At 51.6% G+C, this 9738-nt stretch overlaps 1 long non-coding RNA gene across 1 annotated transcript; it reads right to left on the bottom strand.

The window, feature by feature from the left end:
• Positions 1–240: 240 nt before the first annotated feature.
• Positions 241–5139, bottom strand: LOC141730065 (uncharacterized). Its single transcript, XR_012581525.1, has 3 exons — positions 4579–5139; positions 4183–4400; positions 241–2347 (listed from the first exon to the last, which is right to left on the bottom strand). It is a non-coding gene; the product is annotated as an uncharacterized LOC141730065 (long non-coding RNA).
• Positions 5140–9738: the final 4599 nt, after the last annotated feature.

The raw sequence follows: 9738 nt of genomic DNA, 5'->3' as shown, positions 1-9738 counted from the left end.
AAAGACAAGAATGGAAAAGGCTCTGAAGCCCTTCCTGACAGGGGACAACCAGTTACTGTGTGTGCCCAGCCTCCCTTCAAAGTGCGAGAGGCTAATCTTGTCTCAATAAAACCAGCATCATGTTAGGGTAATCAGCAGATGTCAACACTTTAATGACACTGGCAGAGTCCCAGCAAGGTCTGGAGGTTATCTCAGCTGCATCATATTCCCACGGGAAAGGTAGATAGCAAGCTCCCTCCCTCCCTCAGGTACCCACCCGATGGCTCTCAGGTGCCGTGGGGTAGGCGCAGCACCTCTGCTGCCGCTCCCACTGGGCTGCTCATGGGCTCTCCGCTGCCTGCAGCCAGCCCTGCAGGCCAACCTGCCTGGCGGCACTGGGAGGGGACAGGGTGGGATGGGAGGGGATGCCTCGCTCGCCAGTGGACAGCATAAATCTCAGCTTGCCAGGTGGAGCAGCTCTGTAAACCACAGCAGCTCCAGCACCAGGTTTATGCGCCTCCTTTTACAACAGGCAAATTGACAGATTAGGCTGTGTACACAGATTGTGTAAACTGCAGTCGGGTGCTGCCCTGTGCCCCTCGGCGGGCGCCCTGTCCTCCCCGTGGGAACGAGAGGGAACCGGGGGCACCTGCCAGCAACACAGCCCAGGGCAAGCCCGGTGTGCTCCCACGTACCCCGCTCCCTCAGCCTCCAGAGCAGGCCTGGAGGAAAGCAAGGCGGGGGGGGCATTGATTTAGGATGTGAGAAGGTCAAAAGTTTTCTCAAGCAGAGTTGCTATCAAAACACCGAACACTTCATCCCCCTTTTTATCTACCCCAGTATTTATTGTCCATGAGCAAATACTTGTGTTTTTATAAATTCCTTTAGAGTGAATCACCCTTCTCTTGTTTAAACCAGCAGAGACCACATCAAACAGTATCTCTCCATCTAGAATTAATCATTAATTTGAAGTATTTGACAATATTTTGCCAGCATTATTTCTTCCTCTCCACAATTAATAAAGGTTAAGCCTCAATACTGGCTCTTTTGCAGGACACTTGCTACAGAGTGGTGTCACTGGGAGCTCACAGTCCCAAACCCACAGTGGGCAGCAAGGGGAGAGAGATGCAGTCTGCACCAGGTTTTCAGGCTGGTGGAAGTGGCCTCACTGCTGCCTGCACAGTGTGGAGCAAGCAGCTGAGCAGCCCTGGGATGCTCCATCCCACACCTGGGGAGCCTAGGGCTGGTGACAGAAACCTTTTCACTTGGAAAGTGCAGAAAGGCTGATCTTGTATACAGAATTGTAGGAGAAGATGAAGACGTCCTCTGCCCGCTCTCACTGCAGCCTCCATGAGCACAACTTCAGATCACGCCAAAATCTGATCTCAGATGAATGCATGTGGCTTCTATTCATTCACTTGAGATGGAACCCAGCCTTTAAACATCACATTTTGTACTTTGGTTTTGGTTTAAGTCTCAGGCATGTGTTTTGCTAGGACACTGCATTTTATTTAAAAATTAGTTTTGACAAGGCCTTATGGTTCATGAATTCCTGCACGCCAAGTCCTGCAACATGCATCCCAGTTCTGCTGGCCTCTTCAGAGGCACCAAATCAGGATGGTTTTGCTTCCTGCTCACAAACAAGCCATGAAACAACCTTGATTTTCCAATGTCTTTGTAGCAGGGCATTTTCCTGAGACTTTTCTGCCATTCTATTTCAATCTCTGGATGGTTTTCAATGCAGCTTGCTTGGGTGCTCTGCTAGAGAGCGTGGCTGGTTGGTAAGTCCTGTGGCACTGGTTCTTGCTTCCAAATGGATGTGTAAAATGTATAAACACACAATGGCACATGATGAAGGCAGAATACAGCCTGCTAAACACAAATAACACACAGGAGAAGGAAAGATCAGGTGTGTAAGTTTCCCACACTGACACCACTCAGGCAGGCTGAAAGAGCTCTGGGTCTCTGGCATTTCATGACCACATGTGGCTCTTAATCCAGGACTCAAGGAAGCTAAACAGGAGCAAGCTTGGGACCTTTGGGCATAGTTTTCACATTGTAACACTTCACAAACTGTTCTCCAGATGCCTACAGAAGGCTCTTCTAACCCAAGGTATCTTCAGCTCTGAGAAAGGAGGAACAAGCTCCTTGGTATGCAGCACAAGCAGTCTCTCCTAGCTCTCTCCTTGTCCTCTCCTGTCTGTGGCATCCAGGGTGTTCACATCACAGGGACAGGGAAGCCACCACAATGTGCTGTGCTCCTGGTTGCAGCCTGTGCTGCTCAGGAGTGTGATGAAGATGGTGCTGGGCAAGGCAGGAGAGCTAATTCTTTACCTCTCCAGCAGCAAGATTGCAGAGGCTGGATGACCTGTCATAAAACCAGGGACAAGGGTTACTTCTTGCCTTGGAGACAGTCATCTGCTGAACACTCCCCACATTTACTCCAGAAGAACCCTCTTTTATTGTGGTGCAGCAACAGAGAGAGCACTCTGTAACAAGGGGCTGGGCCACCACAGCATCCCTGCAGGGAGCATCCCTGCCCACTGTAGCTGCTGGCATTTCTCCACCAGGTTTACCACTGTATCAGCCATGTGAATGCACCTTTTTTTATGGCATGAGCCTTCAGTGGACGTTTTGAAAGACAATGATGGGCCGTGGAAGGTTTGGCCAATCCTGTTTCCTGTATGCTCCTGAGCCTTGTATACATTTAAATTTGACTTGTTAACTTTATAAGGTACTTCAGACTTGTATTGTACTGAAATTGGCTGGGATCTCAGTATCTCCCTTATTCCCACGTACTTTATTCTTAGAATGCTTTGTAGTCATGTTATTGCTGTTGGGAGGTTTGGCTTTAACAGCCTCCAATAAAGATATGGGCCTGCGAAAGGGCACCAGTAGCCCAAGATTATTCAGTATCAGCAACTGAAGCACAGGTGCCTTCTGTTTGCAGGGCCTCTTACTCTGGGCAGCAGCAGCCAGCCCTGGCTCCAGCAGCAGAGAGGGCTCCTCACTCCCTGGAGAAGAGGACACGGATTCCTGCACAGATCCCTGCAGCCTCCCGTGGTGCAAGCAACAGCCACGGGGCACGCATGACCAGCAGCAGGCTGCAAAAGCCCCCTTTGCTGGGTTTATTTGCTGCTGCTTCTGCTTGCATCCTCACACTGGGCTGAGCTCTCACCAGTGCCCAGGGAGCTGCACTAATGCCTCCCTTTCATCACCAATACTGCAGCTCACCTCCTCAGGTACTCCCTATGCTCTCACTGCCCCACAGCCATCCTGCCATCAGTTAGCACTGATGTAAAGCCTCCCAGGCTACTGCAGACATCCCCCATTTTTGGCTCAATATTATCTCTTTACATTCTGTAATATTAAAAACTTGCATCTGCATAAAGCTAAGTTTGCTATTCTACTCTGTGTCGCTCCTGGAGGATTCCTGCCTTCCCCTGTGTTCCTAGGCAGCCTGGACACATTTCTGAGGCAGCCGATGACAACACTGCCCTTCACTGCAGGGAAGGAAGGACAAGGATCTCAAAATCTCATTTCAGGATATTTCATCATGTGAAAATAAATGTCATTTCATACGACATTCCAGATTACTTATCAAATAATGATCTGCCTCTTAATGTCTAGACTTCTGGAAACTGTGCAAATTAAATGTACTTGCAAATGTATTTATTCATTACACACAGCAATTAACGTATGATTTAAGCAATTGAACTGTAAATTATCCCCTTGTTTATAAAACAACAACATCCTCTAAAGGATAATATTTTCTATTATAGCAATTAGTAACACATCAATTCTTGACTAGCTCGCAAGAGATCTCACATTAGCCCACATGAGGATGATTCTCCAGCGCGATCTCTGGCACCAGGGCACGCACACAGCTCTGGACCAGCACATGTGCAGCCGTGCACCAGACAAAGCAAATGGAAAATGCACAGGAGTTCTCCAAAAATCCCACCCCTTGCTAACACCTGTCAACGGCCAAAGTGCTAATGGGGAGCTTTGGCTACACATCAGCAAGCAGGAAAAGAAAAATAAGGGAGAAACCACTCCATTCCAGCACACACCCTGCGCTGCTGTCAAAGCGTGCTAACCGAGGATTTCAAATCCCCTCCTCCCCCTGCCTGCCCTGGGCAGAAAAACAAACAAAAATGCACCGTCCCTGTGTCCCCCTGGCACGCCGCCCCATCAGCTCACCTGCACTTGCGGAGCTCTGGCGCAATGGAGGCGCTCCCGGGGCACCGGGCAGGGCGGGATCCGCTCCGGAGCCTCGGGCCGCGCTCCTCGGCACCGGGCCTGCCGCCCTGCCCACGCGGGGAAACCGTGCGGCTGCATGAGGTCGCTAATCCAAGTAACATGTGATCGTCCTGATACTCTTGATATAGCTGAAGGACTCATTTGAGCTCTGTTGTCACCTTGAATAATGAATATTGATTTTACAGGATTCAGATTATGTATACATTTCAATATAAGTGAGATAGGCTAATTCTCTCCATAAGGCTGCCAAACTAAAAACTAAAGACACCAGGGAGGTCAGGCACCAAGTGCAAATGATTCATTGTACCCTGGATTTATTAGAGTCCATCTACTTACACATCAAGAAAGACGCTGGCTCTGCAAAGGCTCCATTCTGCAGTAGGAAAGCACTGCACCATGAAGTAGCCTGTGTTTTCTTGACTAAATGGATACAGGAATAATAGAAATGGGAAGGCTGGCAAGTTGTGACCAATCCTGTTTGTCAAGGGGAAATGCCTGGTGTCCCAAGGGCTTCAGGACCTGGTCAGACCAGGGAGGCTGAGACATCTGTCCCCACCCTTGGTGGGGCACACAACTCCTGGCCTGCCTGCCCTCAGCAGAGTTTCCCAGTGCCAGGCAGGGCTGCCTGTTGCAGCACCTCCCAAAGATTCCAAATATTTTCTTGCTGCATCACTGCGGTTGCCAGGGTTTTGAGGATAACGTGAAGTTTACACAACACACTCCCTGCTGCCAATTCATGGCATGAAGAGAAGAGATGGTGATCAGCTGGTAAATTCAGCACAAAGCTCAATGGCAGCAATCAGTCCAGGCTGCTTTCTTGGACTGATTAATACCAAGGAGAAGGAACTGTGTTGGAAAATATGATTGATCACTCTGCAGAAGAGCACAGACACTGTGGCCAAGGGCTGGCCCTGTGGGATTCATGAGCCTGCAGTCGGTGAAGGTTGAGTCCCCAGGGAGCCACATGCCAAGGCTCCCACCGGCCCTTGGCTGCGGGTGCCAGCAGGGCCAGGGGAAGAGGGCAGAGGGGGCACAGAAAAGGGCTTGTGTGCTGGGAATTTGAGGGCAGGCTGATACACCCAGCCTGCTCTGAGGCTCCCTGCGCTGAGGAGGCTGGCGAGACTCCCACCCCGCCACGCTCCCGCCCACGTCTTCCCATCCTCTGGCTGTGCCGAGCCAGCTGTGCACAGCTGGGCTGCAAACCGCACTGCTGGGCTGATCTGACTTAAAAGCCGTGTTCTGGAACAGCCTGCGGGGTTTCCTGCAGCCACAGCATGTCAGGGATCACACAGGGCTCAGCACGCGAGTGCTGCAGCAACGTGGCTGGAGACTGGACTCAGGATGTGCAGCTGGTGAACACCCACCTTCATCTGGCTCTCAGGAGGGTTCCTTCTGCTCAGTGTTTGGGACAGGGACATCTTCTGTCCTCATACCCTCTCCTCCCACCACTGCCAAACTCACAGTGTTTTCTTGTATGTACTCCTGCTTCATGGCTTGCAGTCTTTCCATTTCCTGCAAGCATGCAAGCACCACAGCTCCAGCACAGAGACCAGCAGCCTCAGGCAGCAACACAAGTGGGATCTTAATAAATAAATAAATAAATAAATAAATAAATAAATAACTCGGCTCTCACTGCCAACACCTCCCACCACAGAAGGAGTGAGCGAGAGCAGAGATGCTCCTGCTCCCCTCTGGAGTGTGGCAGTGACTGTGCATTTATTTCTGGTTCTCAGAGGGATGCAGGCTCAGCTGTCTGTCCCTCTGCCTGGAGCTCCTGTATCTTGCCAAGGATGCTGGCTGCTGTACTGGAGTGGGACTGCCCTGTCATGGTCAGCAGGCTGCAAACCAGTGGTCTGGTGAACTCTGGGCATGTTGCATGAAAAGAGCATCCCTGAGAAGGGTAAGAGGCAGCTCACAGCCTCTGGCTGGTAGCAGCAGTGCCAGATACCAGTCCAAGCCCCACAGGAAATTTAGGGATGTTCCCAGAGCTTGTTCCCAGCTGCAGCACCTGCCAACACCCAGCCTTGGTTGCCAGCAGAGGACCAGGCTGGAGCTGGGGCTCTGGAAAGGCACACGGGGGAAAGCTGGGGCTGCACCATCTCATGCCCATTAGCACATTGTGGCCGCTCTAGCCAAACCAGCAACCTCTGAAGTAACGCCGTGGGTATCAGGAAGGGAATTCCCATCCACATGGGTGGCATTTCACAGCTGCCAAAATGCCCTCCCCGCCAGCTCCCCGGCAGCGTTTCCTTGGTTCAGCAGGATAGGAGCCTGCCAAGAGGAATCAGCTTAGCAAGAGATCCAGGTATCCTGGCTCTTGTCCCAGAGCCCTTCTCAGCACAGAGCTGTGCTCCAGCCTGGGCTGGGATGGGCTGGGGAGATGAAAATGGCTGATCATTGTCTGTCCTTAGTGACTCTGGAGTTTCTCAGACTGGCACTTTGCTACTCAAGCAAAGTTTTAGCCTCTTCATCCCACAGTTTCCAGCACCATTCCCAGGGATGTGTGCACCATTCTCCTGGTTGTGTGGGCAATAGAATGAAGGGCACCAATTCCTGGAGGCCAGGATGCTCCCTCCACACAAGGGGGTGTCACTGCAGAATGGCCAGAGCTGCCCCAAACACACCCAGCCTGACTCACACAGTGAGGAGTAAAATGGATAAACACTTCAGCCTCTCCTCTGCAGCAGCAGCCAGGGAGCAGCTGAAAGAGGCCAGCTCTGGGGAGCAGCTGCCACACAGTACCCACCCCGAGGCTTCTCTGGCAGGGCTGGGACCCCAGCTCTCAACAGGTCTTTGGGAAATGGGTTCCCAATGGAGCAACAGGGCAGGACCTGCCATAAAACCAGGCTGCTGCCTCAAAATGAGCTGCTCCTGCCATCAAGGGGGCCAGGCAGTGACACTGCTGCACAGAGGTTGCCCTCTTCACCACAAAGACCTGGTGTGTAGGGGAGCAACGTCCATGAAAGCTTTGATTCATCTAGGGAGCTTTGTCAGGAAGTCAGTTTGAAAGTGACCTTGTTCCAAAGACCTGGCAAACGTTTATAGAGGGGAAATAAATCCTGAAACCTGCACCCAAAGCTTCTGAGATCACTCCTCCCAGGGGAGCTGGTTGGATATGGATTGCACAACAGCTTCTGGGATGGGAACTACGAGCAGAGGCATGTGTGCAGGGCTGTCCAGAGGAGACACCTGTGCCAGGGACATGTCCCTGAGACTCAGCACTTGTTTTCCAGCCTTCAGGGCGGTGACAGCTTTGAGCTGTGGCCAGGCTAGGTTTTCAGCCTATGACCTAAAGAGGAAAGGCTTGCTATGCAACCCTGGGATACAGCTTGCAACCCAGCTCTTACAAGCAACTTGGTTTCTATTTTCTGCATTTCCTAGGATCCTTCAAGCTTTGGATATTAAAACACTTGGATCTCTAGAAGCACATTTTGCTCATCTTGGCTGCTTCCTAAAGGACCAGAGAGCAGGCACAGCCAACCCTGCCACCTCCTCACCTCCTGTGTGCTGCACCAGCAGCAGCATCTTATTTTATTCCTTCCTACTCCTGGGCCTATGCCCAGGACTAGTCTAAATTTTCTTGCCAGCACATTTTTCCTCCAAGATGTTCTGCCAGTCAGTAAAGCCCTAATGCATTGTCTAAGGGTTCTTCCCAAATCTGCTTTGGATAATTCCCAAATTGTAATCCAAGATGACTGCCGGAGCAAAGCAAAAACATTTTGGGAGGACTGTGGGACAAGGGACATCCCAGTCCTTGGGCCACTTCCTTATCTCAGGGTTTCATGTCCCCCTTGACACCTCTTTCACAAGAGCAGGCGGGGCTAGAGATGCCCAGAGGATCAGTTCCAGACCCCCTCAGCGGTTAAAAACCTCCCCACCACCGCCTTCCAGCCTAAACTTGGCCTCAGCCGTTTCACTTCCAGAGACATCCTTCCATGCAAATCCTCCCCTTCCTCTCCTGATCCCTGGGGAATTCACAAGTAGACGCGCTTCCGCTTGGAGATCACAACCCTTGCACATGAAGGCATTTCGCAGCGGCGGCAGGCGGAGGAGGAGATGTGCGGCAGGGACACGGCAGGGACACGGCAGGGACGCGGCGGTGTCGCTGCTCCCGCCGCCCGGGCAGCACTCGCTGGTGCATCTCAGAAGGCTCTGCCGAAGCAGACTCAGTCCCCGCACAGCCCAGACGGGACAGGCACCCGGCAGGCGCTGCAGCGAGCCAGGGGAGCTCTGCCAGGCCATTCCCAGGTGCGGGCGAGGGCTGGCAAGCCCTAATGACAGCCTGCCCTTGCCGCCTGCCCCGCTCCCGTCCTACAGAGACACCGACCTGTTGCCGGCAATTATGGGCGGTTTGCAGCTCCTAGGCTACCACAAACACAGACATAATTGCAGCCTGTTCTCGCTCCGGCCGGAGGGACCGGGCTGCCCAGCGCCGCGTTTCCTCAGCCCTTTGCGAATCCCCGCAGGAGGGAGAGGGAACACCGGCTCAGTAATTGCCATAACTTTCCTCCCCACCAATATATGCAAATATCAGCACTAGAAGAAATATTGATCCAGCGGAGAGTTTCTCAGCTCTCCAAAAACAGACTGCAGTTTTCAGGCTAATGTGATGTCTCCGATTTCCCCACCAAGATAAGTGTGAAAGTGCTTTTAGGCACTGACTTCCCAGTGCAGTCTCGGTCTTTTCCTCACTCGAGTTTGTCCAGCTGCTTAGATAATTGAAACTTACCTCAAATACCCTTCATCTGAAGTTAAACCTTGCACGCTGAAGGCTGCTTTTTTTTTTCTTTCCTTTTTTTTTTTTTCAAATCAAAGGGCTTGTGGCTCCATCAAGGAGCTAAAAGAAAGCCTGGATTTGTACTTTTCTGCAGTTTTAAACATGACACTCTCCCTTTTATTTATTTTTCTTTTTTTAAACTCTGAAGGCTCAGCAGGCAAGCCTCTGCAGGGACGAAGGCTTTGCACCGGTGAGATCTGCAAACATGTCTCTTCTTTCTTGAACTTTATTTTTCTCACGGTCTCTGAAAAGGCAAGATCGGGTGATACGTGTGGGATTGGCCCTGTACAGGTGCAGATCAGGTACAAGAGGAGGTGGAAAAACATTACTGTGTATACTCAAAAAAAAAAAAAGAAAAAAAAAAAGAGAGAGACAGAGAAAGAGCGAGTGAGCACATTTTTGAATAGGCCAGGTCTAGTTCTTGGCAGGATGACTCAGGCCTAGCTGGCAGACTATGGGAATAGGAGTGTGAGAAAGTCAGTCAAGCGGAGGGGAGAAAAAAAGGATTCAAGTCCCCAGGCAAAATACTTTTTTTTTCTTTTTTTTTTTTTTTTTTTAAAGTAACCCACAAACTGCCCAAACCGGCCGGAGGTGGCAGCAGGGCGGCTGGGCCAGGCCCGGGGGACAGGCACCTCCCTCCCTGCGGTTTCGCTTGTGTCCCCGATGTCAGCGCACGCACCAGCGCGGCCGGGCCCGCGCCGCCAGCCCGGGCAGCAGAA

This window comes from Zonotrichia albicollis, chromosome 9 (genome assembly GCF_047830755.1).
Source record: "Zonotrichia albicollis isolate bZonAlb1 chromosome 9, bZonAlb1.hap1, whole genome shotgun sequence".
In the NCBI taxonomy this organism is placed as follows: Eukaryota; Metazoa; Chordata; class Aves; order Passeriformes; family Passerellidae; genus Zonotrichia; species Zonotrichia albicollis.
Note: the sequence above shows the minus strand (reverse complement) of the source record. Positions and strands in the feature narration are given on the sequence as shown.